This window comes from Ischnura elegans, chromosome 10 (assembly GCF_921293095.1).
Source record: "Ischnura elegans chromosome 10, ioIscEleg1.1, whole genome shotgun sequence".
NCBI lineage: Eukaryota > Metazoa > Arthropoda > Insecta > Odonata > Coenagrionidae > Ischnura > Ischnura elegans.
Genome location: NC_060255.1, coordinates 17,959,704 through 17,974,080, shown reverse-complemented (window position 1 = coordinate 17,974,080; position 14,377 = coordinate 17,959,704). Strand labels below are relative to the sequence as shown.

General features: G+C 35.8%; 1 long non-coding RNA gene across 1 annotated transcript; it reads left to right on the top strand.

The window, feature by feature from the left end:
• The first annotated feature begins 3,445 nt into the window (after positions 1 to 3,445).
• On the top strand, positions 3,446 to 6,879 carry LOC124167306. The gene is made up of 3 exons (XR_006866655.1): positions 3,446 to 3,500; positions 3,976 to 4,073; positions 6,384 to 6,879. It is a non-coding gene; the product is annotated as an uncharacterized LOC124167306 (long non-coding RNA).
• The last annotated feature ends 7,498 nt before the right edge of the window (positions 6,880 to 14,377 follow it).

Genomic DNA, 14,377 nt, shown 5'->3' with positions numbered 1-14,377 from the left:
GCAAAAACGTGGGCACGTACAACCTTCGACATATCGTAGGAATGAATCTGTTGGAGAAGAAAGACATCCGTGAATCTTGATACAGTCCTTCCACAAACATGTGCCCCTTATTTTTATCCCCTCACGGTTTAGATTTTGATCGGCATCATGATCATTTCTGGTCAGCAATCCTGACATTGTTTTCACGCAGATCTCCCCTGAACTCCCCTAACAGCTGATCTTTTCACACCAACGTATTTCTTCTATTTCACATCCGTCGTTACTCGTTCCATATACTGTATTCGAGGTCTTCCTTTTCCTTTATTGTTATCTACATGTGCCTCAACGATTGTCTTCTTCAGGCCATTATGTCTCAAGATATGGCCTATGAGGTTGTCTCGAGTCTTCTTGCGAAGGTTTTCATGAGGCTTCTCTCCTTTTCTTCTCAGGACTTCCTCATTAATAGCGCAATCGACCTATTTGATACTCATCATTCTTCTATAGCACCACATTTTGAAGGCCCCCAGCATTCATTTCTCCGCAACTGTCACTTTTCATCCCTCACTTCCGTAGAGAAGCTACTCCAAATATAAGTTATAATGAATTGTTTCTTTGCGTGTATGTTTAAATTTCCCGCCGTAAGTAGTTCTTTCCTTCGCCTGGGCTATTTTGCTGATAGTAATAATTCCTTTCTTGAATCTTCCATCGCTAGTTATTCTACTTCCCAAATAACTGAGTTGATATTTTGATAGTTGTGGATAATTTTATTAGTATTTCACGTCACAATAATGCCTAAATTCGTACGCTTTAGGAAATGGATATTCATTCAGGTCCCACAAAATGAGCTAAATGTAGAATATTCTGAATTGAAGTTGTCCAACGAAAATTCAACGCGGTTTTGGTGTAACTCTTCTTTATGGTTATTGCATTATCTTTGCACTTTATCTCTTTTGCATTAGCTATTTTTATCGCCTGTTTTTCCGAAAGGTAATTTCATATTGCAAGCAAAAATTAACAGATATAATTGGCCAAGAACAAGGTTGAGAAAATGATTCCGCTTAAGTAATTCCTAAGTCTCCAAATGTGTACATTGAAGTAAAGGGCCTTACAAACATTTAGAATGGTCCATTAAGATCGAGATCTCAAGAAGAAAACTAAGTTATCGATATTAATTTCGCAAGTTTGAAATTAAGGCAGCAGCTCGATATTTATTAATATTTAGTGTATATATCGCTTTTATAAAGCTAGTAACATGTAATTTTATGCGTATTTTTAAACTTCATATTCGCAACATATGACTTCAAAGCCTAAGGCGTTGGTTATATATTTGACATGGTGAATGGATAAATTAATAAATTAAGGATGAATTAATAAATGAAACTAGAGAACTTCCTTTGGTTTTAAACCTTGAAGTACGACTTATTATTTTTCTATCAGCGGATTGAAATTTTTTAACATTTTATTTCCATTGGATAAGCAAATATTGAATATGGTGGGATTTTTTATTTGCTAATTTTGGATGTGTGATTGACTACTCAATGTTTAAAAAAATTCTGGATCTCTGAGTCACATGAAATTGAGTTAGCTGTAGTTAGTCAGAAAAGAGATCAATGCATGGGAATATTAAAAGAACGTAGTGCTATTATAAATCTTTTCCCTATGATTTTTTCCTATGAATTGGCTTTTATTTAATTTCCACCTTGCTCATGTTATTATCTCCACAATTATTGACATTTACTCAGTGAAGTAACTTGGAATCTCTTCTCTCTTCTTTGCAGAATCAGAGAGTTTGGAAAAAATATCTTCAAAGCAAGGAAAAGTGGAATCACCAAATGGAGAAATGGAGAAGTTCAATTCTTCGGCTACAGAGGAAAGAAGAGAAGAAATAAGTCTTCAATGCGGGAAGGGGATTAGATTTGGTGATAGGCTCTTCATCTCTAGGAATTTTAGGCTGATGACGGATATTTTTATGCGATTCTCTGGGTTTACGTCGATGCGTCTTTAACTCATGCATTCCCGTTTACACACAAATGACACATGGTACGAATCAAGGATCATCATGGTACATGAAGGAACATTAAGCAAAGCGTCGAAATTGACTCTGAGAGTAAAGAATGAATACATGGTTATATGGTTGCAACTAACGAGAGGTTATGATGAATGGTATTAAAATTCAAGTGAATAAAAACATTCACAAAGATCATTGGCCAAGAACAAGGTAGAGAAAATGAATATGAAATAAGCGCTAAAGAAATCCCAAAGTCCCCAAATGAATACTGAAATAAAAGGCCTTATAAACCTTTAGAATGGTTTATTTAGATTATGAGATCTCAAAAAGAAAACTTAGGTAGGGGTGTGTGTGTGCGTGTGTGTGTGATGGTATTTTTTTGTTTTGGGGAGGGCAGTGTTATGTATATTTTTGTATGTGCTACTAATGCTACCTCTCCACAGATTGGATGCATCGCTGGATTTGAAGAAAAGAAGACAGAAGACAACGGTTGAAGTGCGTGTGTGCGCGTGCGAATGCGTGTGTTAGCTTTGATTTGGGCCATTCGGGCCGACTGATTTGCGTAACGTAAGGATAGGCGATTAACATGCGTGCGTTATTTTTAGCCTTTTGAACCAAGGTTTGGTATTCACGCTAATCCATTGCAGCGTACAGGAATGGGACTCTCACTTGGATTGAGTGCAAAGGTACCCCCTGTATGTTGTCGTGGAGTGTATACTAGGCTTTGGGGATTTTTAGTGCGAGTGTTATTTTATTTCTTGTGTGTGCTACTAATCCTACCTCTCCCCAGGTTTTGAAGAGGGGAAGTGGACAGCGAAGTCATCTCTTCACTTGAAGATTAGAAGAAAGAAGACAACGTTTGAAGAGGACCGCATCACTAGGACAGTGCGAGTGTTAGCTTTGATTTGGGCCATTAGGGCCAAAGAAAATTGCGTAACGTAAGGATAGGAGTGCAAGGGTTATTTTATTTCTTGTGTGTGCTACTAATCCTCCTCTCCCCAGGTTTTGAAGAGCAGAAGAGGACAGCGAAGTCATCTCTTCATTTGAAGATTAGAAGAAAGAAGACGACGGATGAAGAGAACCGCATCACTAGGACAGTGCGAGTGTTAGCTTTGATTTGGGCCATTAGGGCCAAAGAAAATTGCGTAACGTAAGGATAGGAGTGCAAGGGTTTTTTTATTTCCTGTGTGTGCTACTAATCCGACCTCTCCACAGGTTTTGAAGAGCAGAAGAGGACAGCGAAGTCATCTCTTCATTTGATGATTAGAAGAAAGAAGACGACGGATGAAGAGGACCGCATCACTAGGACAGTGCGAGTGTTAGCTTTGATTTGGGCCATTAGGGCCAAAGAAAATTGCGTAACGTAAGGCTAGGAGTGCAAGGGTTTTTTTATTTTTTGTATGTGCTACTAATCCGACCTCTCCACAGGTTTTGAAGAGCAGAAGACAGCTGCAGAACGGGACATGCAGTATGCTTACCTATTTCGCGAAGAACATGGCGCCATCCCATTACAGTAAGATTACATTCCGCCTCCATTCGATTTCATACATTCGAGATCTCACTTTGAAATTAAAATAGCTATTTATATTATAAAATCAACTGAGAAAATGAGAATTTTTTTGACAATCTTTTTTTTTGGACTAACATTGTTTCATTTTTTTCATATTTTATATTTCCAGCTTTGAATTAATTCCGGAGTAAAATTTTAAATTTCATAGAACGATATTAGAAATATTTTGTCCACAATTTCAGTTCAATGGGCAGTGAGTGCCCATTACTTTCAGTATATACAATTACTCTGTGAACTTATTTTTATTTTACGATTTATCTTAACTTGCCCTTAATTGCCTTACTTATTCTCTTGCTTATGGTTAGAATCATTTTTTAAACAACTGCCACATTTGATATTAAAGTACTTAATTTTTTTCAGTATTTTCTGGTTTTCAATTCTGAATTTCAGTTAACATTCGAAATTTTTCTCTTTCTAGCTAAGACTCATTCCCAGAATTGAATATCAATTTGGGAGAAGACAGAATTGCTCTGGATTATGGAGACATTTGAACGGATTGGATGCAATCACTTAATGGTAAGAATGGATTTAATTTCTTTCCTTTAAAAAACTAATACATGTGTTGTGACCCTTCTCTTGAAAATCAAAAATATTATCCTTTTCATGAACTAAGAGAGCCAATTATTTACAACATGTAATTTTGACTTATGCTAGTAAAAATAATTGCTTTTTGATTACTTGCTTCTTTGATTGTTGCCTTTCCGATTCGATATCAAGATTTACGATCCAATAACAGTAAATTATTCTTTTTTGTGTTATCACATAGAAAAGTTCGTCTTCTAACCATGAGACATGTCTTCCCCTAGTAGCAAATTTTTTGATGAGATAGTTTTTTTTCGAAAATGGATCATGAGGGAAGAGTTTTCATTGTTATTTCTGAATAGCTTGATTGTATTCATTGTAATCCTTCATTTAGATTTTAGGGTGCTATTTTTTCATCTCTTCAGACTTAACAATTAAGTTCATGCTCTCACTACTTTCCTTTGACCTAAGAAATGCACCTACTATTTATATATGCTCTTAATTTGGTAATAATTTGTTGGAATCAATATTTTAGTATGCCATGAATGTGAAAATAGTTTAATTAATTACTAGAAAATAAATTAAATGATTCTCTAGATAACAAACCCATTAATGGAACATTATGGTCATGTAACCGTAAACGGAATGTCAGTGCTACACTACTACACATAGTTACTGCAAGATTATGAATGTGTATCTTTCTAAAGAAATCAATGTGATAATTTATGCCGTTTTGGCTTTGCTAGAACTTATTACAGTCGCAAAGTATTTTTACTTAAATTAGGAATGTTTTTATTACATTCACCCTAAATATGTCCTTTTGCATGAATTTGTATAGGAATTTATTTGAAAAGCCTCATCTCAAGTAGCTAAAGAATATTGAAAAATGATTTTAAAATTATTTCAAATGATTTTAAAATCAAAATATCATAAGATGGCTAAATTCATGATTTTTTCAAGATTTTAAAATAATTTTAAAATAATGTATTAGGCATTGCTCTTTTTAAGTCTTGTATCATTTGATCTCATTTTGTTGATAGTATATTCTTGGATATGCAGGAAGTAATGGCTTATTTTTGCCAAAAATGTTCATTTTTTAATTTCACAGAAAAATAATTATGTGAACATAATTTTGAAATTGTTTTAAAATAATTTTACACAAATTTTAAAGTAATTTTGAAATAATTTGATTATTATTTTCTAATCATTCTAACATAATTTTGAAATAATAAGGTCATTATTTTGAAATCATTTTAAAACGCTCATATAAATTTTCTTTGGTACATATAATCTTAGTCATACCAGTGTGATGAAATAAACCAGTATAAGAATTCTCATTCCTTGGAGGTGAATGTGGGTGACTGACAAGTAATACGGATGATTTTGGAGACTCTTTCTACCAAAAATGAATCCTTTTTTTCAAAAGTGAGTTTGAATTTCGCCGTCTTGAAATCCACAAAACGGTATTTTTTGGCAGTTTTCCATAATATTTCTAGAATTTTAAAATTATGAATTCACAGGAAAATAATCCCAAAATGAAGGCATATCATAAAAAAATGGATATTGCATGATCCGAGAATGCAATCAAGGAACGCCTGAAAACACTCTATATGTGCTTCATTGCATACTAAAAACGGATAAGGCCTGAGTGTATACTTTCTATAAACATAATCGCTTTCTAATCCAAACACAGACATCTGATTTCGAAGTTCTCTTAGCGTCCATGGTGATGGTGGGCATTCCCTGAAAGCACGCAGATATAAGGAGATTCTGTAATTCTCACGATGCTTGTACTGCTTCCTTTGAAATATTCACGCATGTTGACACTAGGATAATTGTTTGGTGGGAAAATTTTTTTTACTGTTTCTGGCACAGTTTGTAATTTCAAACCTGTTTACTTAATTCATATTAACATAACATGTTGCAATTAATCATTTTAAAAAGAGGCTGAATTAGTTACAACATATTTAAAAACTATTTTAAAAACTATATTTCATAGCTCATACAAGAGTAGGACATATTTTAAACTTATGTTAAAATCATTTTGAAAAGATGAAAAAAAGATTTGTAACGTTGAAACAGAGAAAGGTAATATGTTTTCAAAATTATGTTAAAGTCATTTTAAAATGTTCTCGCAATTTAAAAATAATTTTTACATAAGATTATGCTACTTGGGATCCAGTTCTTATTAAGCCTGTCTTTCTTTAGGTCTTATTTCAAATTTAATTTTCAACAGGTAGGGGAAAAATGCGATTTGGTAGTTATTTGCATCGTTAGTACATGTGATGCTTCTTATTTGAACAGGTGATTCTGCATTATGCTGCGTTGTCCTGGAAAAGCGGTGCATCAAACTGTGTCACTTGAGACGAAGATTGAAGAAATTGAAGAAAAGGGCCTGGAGTCGTGTTGCTTTCATCGGTGTACTTGGACTATTTGTGTGTGCTTTTTTATTGCTGTGTACTTTATTGTAATTTATTTATTGTAATGTGTTGTTTTTTTTTCAGCGTTAAGGGGGATGTAGGCAGGAGAGTAGGAAATCGTCTTCGACATGCGTTGCTTTATGCGCAGGAAATTAGATAGTACTGACGTAGTACTTAGGTATCTTAGTTAGGATCAGGAACTTAGGTCCGTATCGTTTTCGACCTCGTGGGGCTGCTGCGATGGATGGGTTGTTAGATTATAATGGGCTGGATCGTAGGTGTGTGAATGTGTGCTTGGTATGAGTGAGTGAGTGTAGTAGTAGTAGTAGTAATAATAGTAGTGTTAGTAGTAATGCTAACACTAACTTCCCTTCCTTAACTAAAAATCCTTCCCCACCCTCCCTCCCCCTCAAATCCAACCTGCTCCCTCTACGTGGGGAGGGGGAGTAACAGAGGAAAGTCCATGAAAGTTAATTGGTGATGTTAATGAATGATGAAATAAAAGACCTGATTGAATTGTGACTTTCCTCTGGCTAAAGCAGTGTGGTATCCTAGTGTCCTCTCACATTTTGTGAATGTTCTAAATAATTTGCTGGATAGGTTTGGAGGAGTGATGGATTTACCCAATTTTATTCTCTTGTAATTTTTTCTGTTTATGTTGTCTTCCCCAGTGTATCCTTTGGTCTTTTGTTTGAAATGTTTTATGATAATCTTACTGATTCAATAATGGTGTGGTTTTAAATTATATTCTGCGGTTTTTATGTATTCGCCTTTTTTGGGAATTAAATTTGATTAAATAAAATATTTTCTCTTAACTATCACATGGTGAATGAGTGATACTTCTTTTTTTTAAGAAAGGAAACATTTTTTAAGAATTAAAATAATTGTAAATGTATCTTCTATATTTATTTTTCACTACCAATGGAATATTATGCCAATGGAGGTTTCAGAGATACATTTATTTTCACTGCTCTCAAACACTTTCTTCTATGATGTGCGTTGATAATGATATACATGTGATCATACGTTTAAAATAATGTGACATTTCAAGTAATCACATCAAATCCATAAATTTATTAACAATAAAACTTGATTTTTAGTTGATTGCGGAGTATATTTCTAATTCTTCCTGTGTGCTATATCATAGGAATATACTTTTTGTTATGTACAGAATCAACTTTAATGATTAAAGAATTGAAGTACTGTGCTTTTTCCATTTATTTTTTGTTAAAGCCTTTCCTTCAATCCTGTACATTTTGTCCAGTCTCGGTATCTTTAAAAAATTGATCTGCAATGCAAATTCCATTCTTAAAACCCTATCTCATTTGTTTTTCGATGAATTCATTTATTTGTTTATGCGATTATATTGAGTATATTGATGACTTTGGTGGAAAATATAATTTTTCAGTAAGTTGAGTTGTTTTAATGAGTGAGAAATATTTATTTCTTCTATTTTTATGGAAGTTACGCAAATACCCAGCAGTAAAGGAAACATTTTTTACAGCATAAATGGTTCTTAACATTACTATGCAGTACTTGGTTTTCTTGATAATGTATTTAGGGAGAGTATTTCTCGGAGAAAATTCAATAGTCAAGTTTCATAGTCAAGTTAAATAATAATACTATTTCTATTAATAAAAAAAACAATGTGAACCGATCCGGTTATACCAGACAAGGTGGTGTCATTACAGGTGTCGAAAGGGTGGGGAAACGGAATTCTGTCTACCAATTTGTATACAAATTAGACGGTGGTATTAGTGGCAAATTGTCCCAGCCGGTATGATCTTTAATTTTAAATCAGCAGTAACTGATATAGATGTCATTTATTACAAATAGTGTCTGTATATGATGATAAGGCAGTTGTGCTAAATTACTATGTCCCCTGGAGGGCAAGTCTGTAACTGTTCTCTCCCGAAAATGGGAGAAAGGAAATTTGTGAAGCGCCTGCGCGAGAGTTGTCGCCCGCCCCAAGTCTCTAGGGCGCCCCGCCGGAGAAAGGAGACTATTTGTCGCCTGGGAGAGTACTAGTCTCCCGACGCAAGTCCGTAAGCCCCCTCAAGCGCCTTTGGCGCCCCAGACGGGCGCTTCAGTTACGTCCCCCTCAAGAGCCCGACGTATCTCTTTCTCCCATGGAGAAAGTGCGTATCTCGACAGTGTTTTGTTGTATTATCTCAATATGGCGCGTTTTCTTTCAAACCATAGAATATTATTGCTCGTATATGAGGTGCATTTAAGAGAAGTGGGGCAATTAACACCAATGGGAAATTGTTGCGGGATATTAATAAACCGTTTGAGGCGAGGGAGGAAGATTTCCGGCCGCATTAGCGGAGAAGGTTGTCCTATCCGTCCTTCGATGGTCCGATTCTCTTCCTGCTGAAAATCCATCACCCTCAATAGCAGACAAAAACACCGCAATCCTATGAAATAACAATTTACTGTAGCTCTGAATTCTTTTCGTGTAAGTAGCGGGGTTTAGAAAGCTAATGCTAATTCAGAGAGCGCAAGAAAAGCACTTTAAATAATGGAAAATAACTTCTAAACAGTTACCTATGAAAAGCAACAGATAGTTAATGAAACACAAGACATGCCCTTATTGTTAAAAGAACTTATTCCACGACAATGTAATAGAGTTTCACCATTTCATTGGTTTCACGAATACGACTGCTCAGCAAAACCGTGTGCACACAACATGAGATCGCGAATCGGTTCCGCTGTCAACACATACAGAAGCTATAAATGTACTTCAATAATAAATGAATATCCACAAACTAAGTACTAGCACACACCGTAAATATAAAGTGAGACATAAGCAAATAAAATATAAAAAACTGGATATCACTTCCACTCTTTTATTCATCACGCACAACTTACAATCACTAGGCTCGTTATGATAAAAACAACTATTAATTCACTGATTTAAAGCCAGAAATTAGCCCACGAAAGAGGCACAGGTGACTTTTCTGACTATTATTCGTTAATATACTAGAAAAAGAAACTTCACACACAGCTTTGATCTTGATAGCTTGATCGTGAAATGTCAATGTACCTATACGATGAACAACGGAGGTGAACACGCCACTGACAATGTTTACATTGCTGTCAGACATTAATCGATATGGTAATAACACTGCTTACAATTCAATCACGATGGAGCACTGATAATTACAACTCTTAGCCGATATTTTTGTACATTGCAACCACTGGCACAGTGATTATCAGCAGAAGATTTACGGGAGTTGTCACATTGACATTAACACAATTTTGGCACAAAAGATGTTTGCACAAATCTGCAAGCAGCGAGCAAAAGCTGTATTCACATAAGAAATATACTCTTAATTTTCAACTTTGATGAGGTTGTAATTGATACGAAATGAAGAATTTACATGGTGACAAGCAAAATTTACCGGCACTTGGATTTAGCCTTGCAGCCGCTTGCAAGCGAGGAATCACTGCGCGCGGTCAAAAAAGTAGTCCCGACTTTAGTAAGTCATAATGAGGTTATTATGCATTCAATTTAGAAAATATTTGCATGGATGAGTTTGACATAAAATTAAAAACATTTTTAAATTGCACACGGTTAATTTTTCGATAAATCAAGCTCCAATATCAGATTCGCCTTAGAAATTTTTCATACTACTCATCGGAGCGAGTTTTCTCCCATCCGAACGGGAGAAACAGTTCTCTCTACCGAGTTACGGACTTGGGTCGGGAGACAATTTTGGGCGACAACTCTCTCTCCCAAACGAGGCGCCCCAAGTTACCGACTTGCCCTCCAGATTCCATTTTTTTTAGAAGCTAGATTAGCTACACTTCACGAAGGTAATCGCTGTGATATGGTCACATAAAATAGGGAGGCAAATGCAAGGAAAGGAGAATGGAAGTGGTGAAGACCGATCGATTAAATCGACGCTGATAAATGCAACACATTAATTCACCCCACTCTCTCTTTTCGGATAGGCCTCTGAGCTCTTTTGGTAGACGTAGTGATAATTATTCATGTTTCTGTGAGAATACATAAGTATTAAAAAAAATTAAGCAATCGTTTTTCGGGGAGAGGAAGAATATGTATTCAGACAAGATCCATTATAACAGCTTGTTGAGTATTCAATGATCGCCGCACAGTTGAGTGCCAACTCTGCTGTGAAATTCCGATGTTGCATATTCCCACCGATGGGAGACTATGTCATTAGATACACGTTACTACCATATTAACTTCCACTTGGGATTTTCAACATTATTTTCATGCAGTTCATTACGAGGTAAATGCTGTATATTTTAATTATATATATTCTGAAGGGAAAGACGGGTTTTGCAGCAGTGGCCTTAGAGACTATACCCAATATGCATTTCAATAATGGCGATTTTAAGGTGACAACTTCAACACCGTTGGCAGGGTGAGGTAATTAAGGCATCTGCCCTCAATATGGATGAAATAAGTTACGAAACCCGAACTCTTATATTCATTTTCAGAATGTGATGATGGAATGTAATAATATACATCAATCCATACTGCTGTGTATCAGCCAACAGGTGGTTCTGTCTGAACATTAGCACGGGAGACTCAGCTATCGAATTTTTAAATGTCGATTGTTACCACATATCCCCTTTTAACTTCACTTGCTAGAGGCTATGTCAGGTGGTATTGGCGTGCTGAAATTATGATGAGCAAAATTGTATCTTTTGGTTTGAATATAGTGGGAAGGTGGTAACTAAACGCTCAACATATTGAACTACTTGTTATCAATCTATGGATACGATCGACTTTGTGCTACATTAGTATGAAGCGATTCGGTTGGAAGTTATTTCTCGCCGTTCACTGCAGGGAAAAGTATGGACATTCTGTGACGTGAATTAAGTTTTTTTTTGTAATTCGAGCGCATATGTTGGTTCTTTAGTTCATGGTACAAGTTCATTAATTACTCTTCGACTTGGCAGATTTGTCTGTTATTCCGTAATTGACTTGACATCAATAGGTGAAAATGTTTACCGCGAGATTCATTCAAATGAGTCTGCGAAAAATGAATTTTCCAACCTTTACTGGTGAGGAACTGCTAAGAGTCATCTATCATTTTGGTGTTGAGGATCAGGTGTGTACGCATATTGCTGACATGCTGACAGATGAGTTTCAGATTACGCATCGTTAAAAAGCCACATCCGAACAGGATTAGGTACTACCGCGCTGTGCGGAAGTCCAAGTGCTACATTGTAACCGTAAGTAGGAAAAATCACCTTTTTTATAGTCAACTTTATTTTAACCTGCATAGAAAAAAAATAATGTCTCTTGGCACTCAACCATTTAGGTAGTCAATGCAAACTAGAAAATTTTTAGGTACCTGGGCAAGTTTGTTTATCATTAGGTGATGAAATGGCTAACGCGGAACCACTAGTAGTGATTGGTGCCAGTTGCACCCTTAAAAGGAATGGTCGTGATCAGAATTTTGGCCTCGCCCAATACTCAAGGCTCTTTTATGATAAACTGGTCTTGCGACAATCGCCTGGTATGAGGGGACCATGTCCAGGACTGCAAAAATATTGAAATTTGTACATTTGCAGGCCTACTTATTGTTCAATATCTCATAATGGGACATCTGCCTCTCTTACAAATCTCGGACTCTGCTTGTTGCAGGTGGTGGGAGGATGGGGATGCAACAAAGACCCATCTTCCACACCATCGTCCTGCTATTGTGAGGATTCAGTACAGAGACTTAAGATAAGACGCACCTTTAATGGATGTCAAAGATTTTCCCATCATGCTTGGGACTTGCTGACCATTTGAATGGATATCTGTGTCTATCATCAGCAGGGGCGGATCCATGATTTCTTTCTGGGGGGCACAAGCAAGGTCGTATCCAGGATTTCGTTCTTGGGGGGGGGGGAGGCAGACAATGTTACCTCGTAGTACCAAACAGGGTAGGGGGGGGTACGAGCCCCCGTGATCACCTCTTGATCCGCCTATGGTGTCAGAAGATAAAAGTATAAGAATTGAACCTGATGCTTTTTGAAAGGGTTATTTGAAAGGATCATTTTAGAGATTTTTTTAGACTTCCTTGCCATATCAAGGAACAAATTCACTAAAACATATGAGGACCGTAATAAATTATTAAATTATATAAGCTGTAAAAAAGTTTCTTACTTTTCACAGTGTTGTTTCTTACCAAATTGCTATTTTTTAAACAACAATCATATTGTGATTAAGATCCAGTATAGCATCAAAATCTATTCCGGTGATGCTACTTCCGAAAATTAACCAAGGGAAGGCCTCCAATCACTCCATATTGCCCATGTGTTTAATGGTCATAATTTCTTATAATTTACCCACAAAAATTTTGAAAGCTGCCTTAATAAGGCTATAATATCTAGCTTCCTGTTTTCTATATGCTTTACTCCGTCATCAAAATTTAGGAGGGGAACGATAATATGTGGCCCAGATGGCTCCATTGAGAATCTAATACTATTGAGGAAACAAAATTGGTCACCTGCAGAAGTGAATCCAGGAAGAGGTTAGGGGAGACTACAAATCCCCCTGCGGTATCCAATTTCCACTAAATAAAATGGCAATTTTGTACTACTACTGAGAAGTTATCCCCCAAGTATCCCAGCCTGCCAGTTTCCCCCAGTTTCTCCCCTATCCTGGAGCCGTTGCTGTTCATATAATTTTTTAGATTGATTTTGACTCCATCCATTGTATTCTTGGCTAGTTATGATTTTTTAAATATGAAATTTTCCTCTCATTTCTAACAAATTGAAATGGTTCGACCTGAATCACTTGGACATTATTTTCCTATCCATGCCAATAAATATATGTCCAATCTTGTTCCAGGAAAGAAAAGTCACTTGACCATTTATTTATTTTTTTAGCTACTATTAATTTTAAACCACTCCTTTCATGAAATGGATGCAAAATGTTTGTTTTATTAGATACTTATCCCTCCCAAATTATATTCCCAACTTTTGTCAGGTTATCCATCCATATCATGCGAAAAAATTTTTATCAATTTTCTCTGAATATTTTATGGAGAAACACTGTGCATAAAATTCAATTCTTACTCTGAGCATTTTTTACCTCCAAAATAGACACCACATGTTGTAAATTTGAATAAGCAAAGCATCATTTGAAAAAAATAATTCTTGAAATCGTATCATGAAAGGTGGATATCTGCGAGCTATATTTGGATGTTGTACTTTTTTTAGTCATAAATAATTGCTTTTACTTACTAATTTCGAAAGTATTATTTTTTGCAATCATTTAGTTGGGCACAGACAATTTTCGTATTGCAATAATTTTCAGAAAAATCTTTATATATTAGTGTATCCATTATTTTTGACGTGTGCCGATGCATCACATTATCATCATTGTTCAACATCACTAATAATGGTAGTAATAATAGGTCTACACTTGATTCTCTTATCAGCTAATATTTTCACACCTGTGTATTTCTTCTTTTTCACATCCTTCTTTACCCGTTCCATATATTTTGTTGAAGGCCTTCTTTCCGTTCTTGCCCTCTACATTTCCCTCAATGCTTGTATAATCTGGCCATCATGTCTCAAGATTGGACCTTTAAAGTCGTTCTGTCTTCTTATCAAGGTTTTCATGAGGCTTCTCTTTTCTCCTACTCTTCATGGGACTTTTCATTACTAACTTAGTCGGTCTTGTTGAGGTGAATATGTTTACCCAATTATGAATTACTCGTATGTATGAGTATCCATATTTTGGGGGCTTAAAATACTCAATAAGCGGACACACAACTACTAATGGAAACAGGGAGGCCGACATATAAATAATATTGGAAGGGGAGGCAATTCGGGGGTTATGCGCTGAGAATTTTTTTTATTATTTTAGATGAAAAATAGTGAGTATTAAAGTTTTTAAAAAGC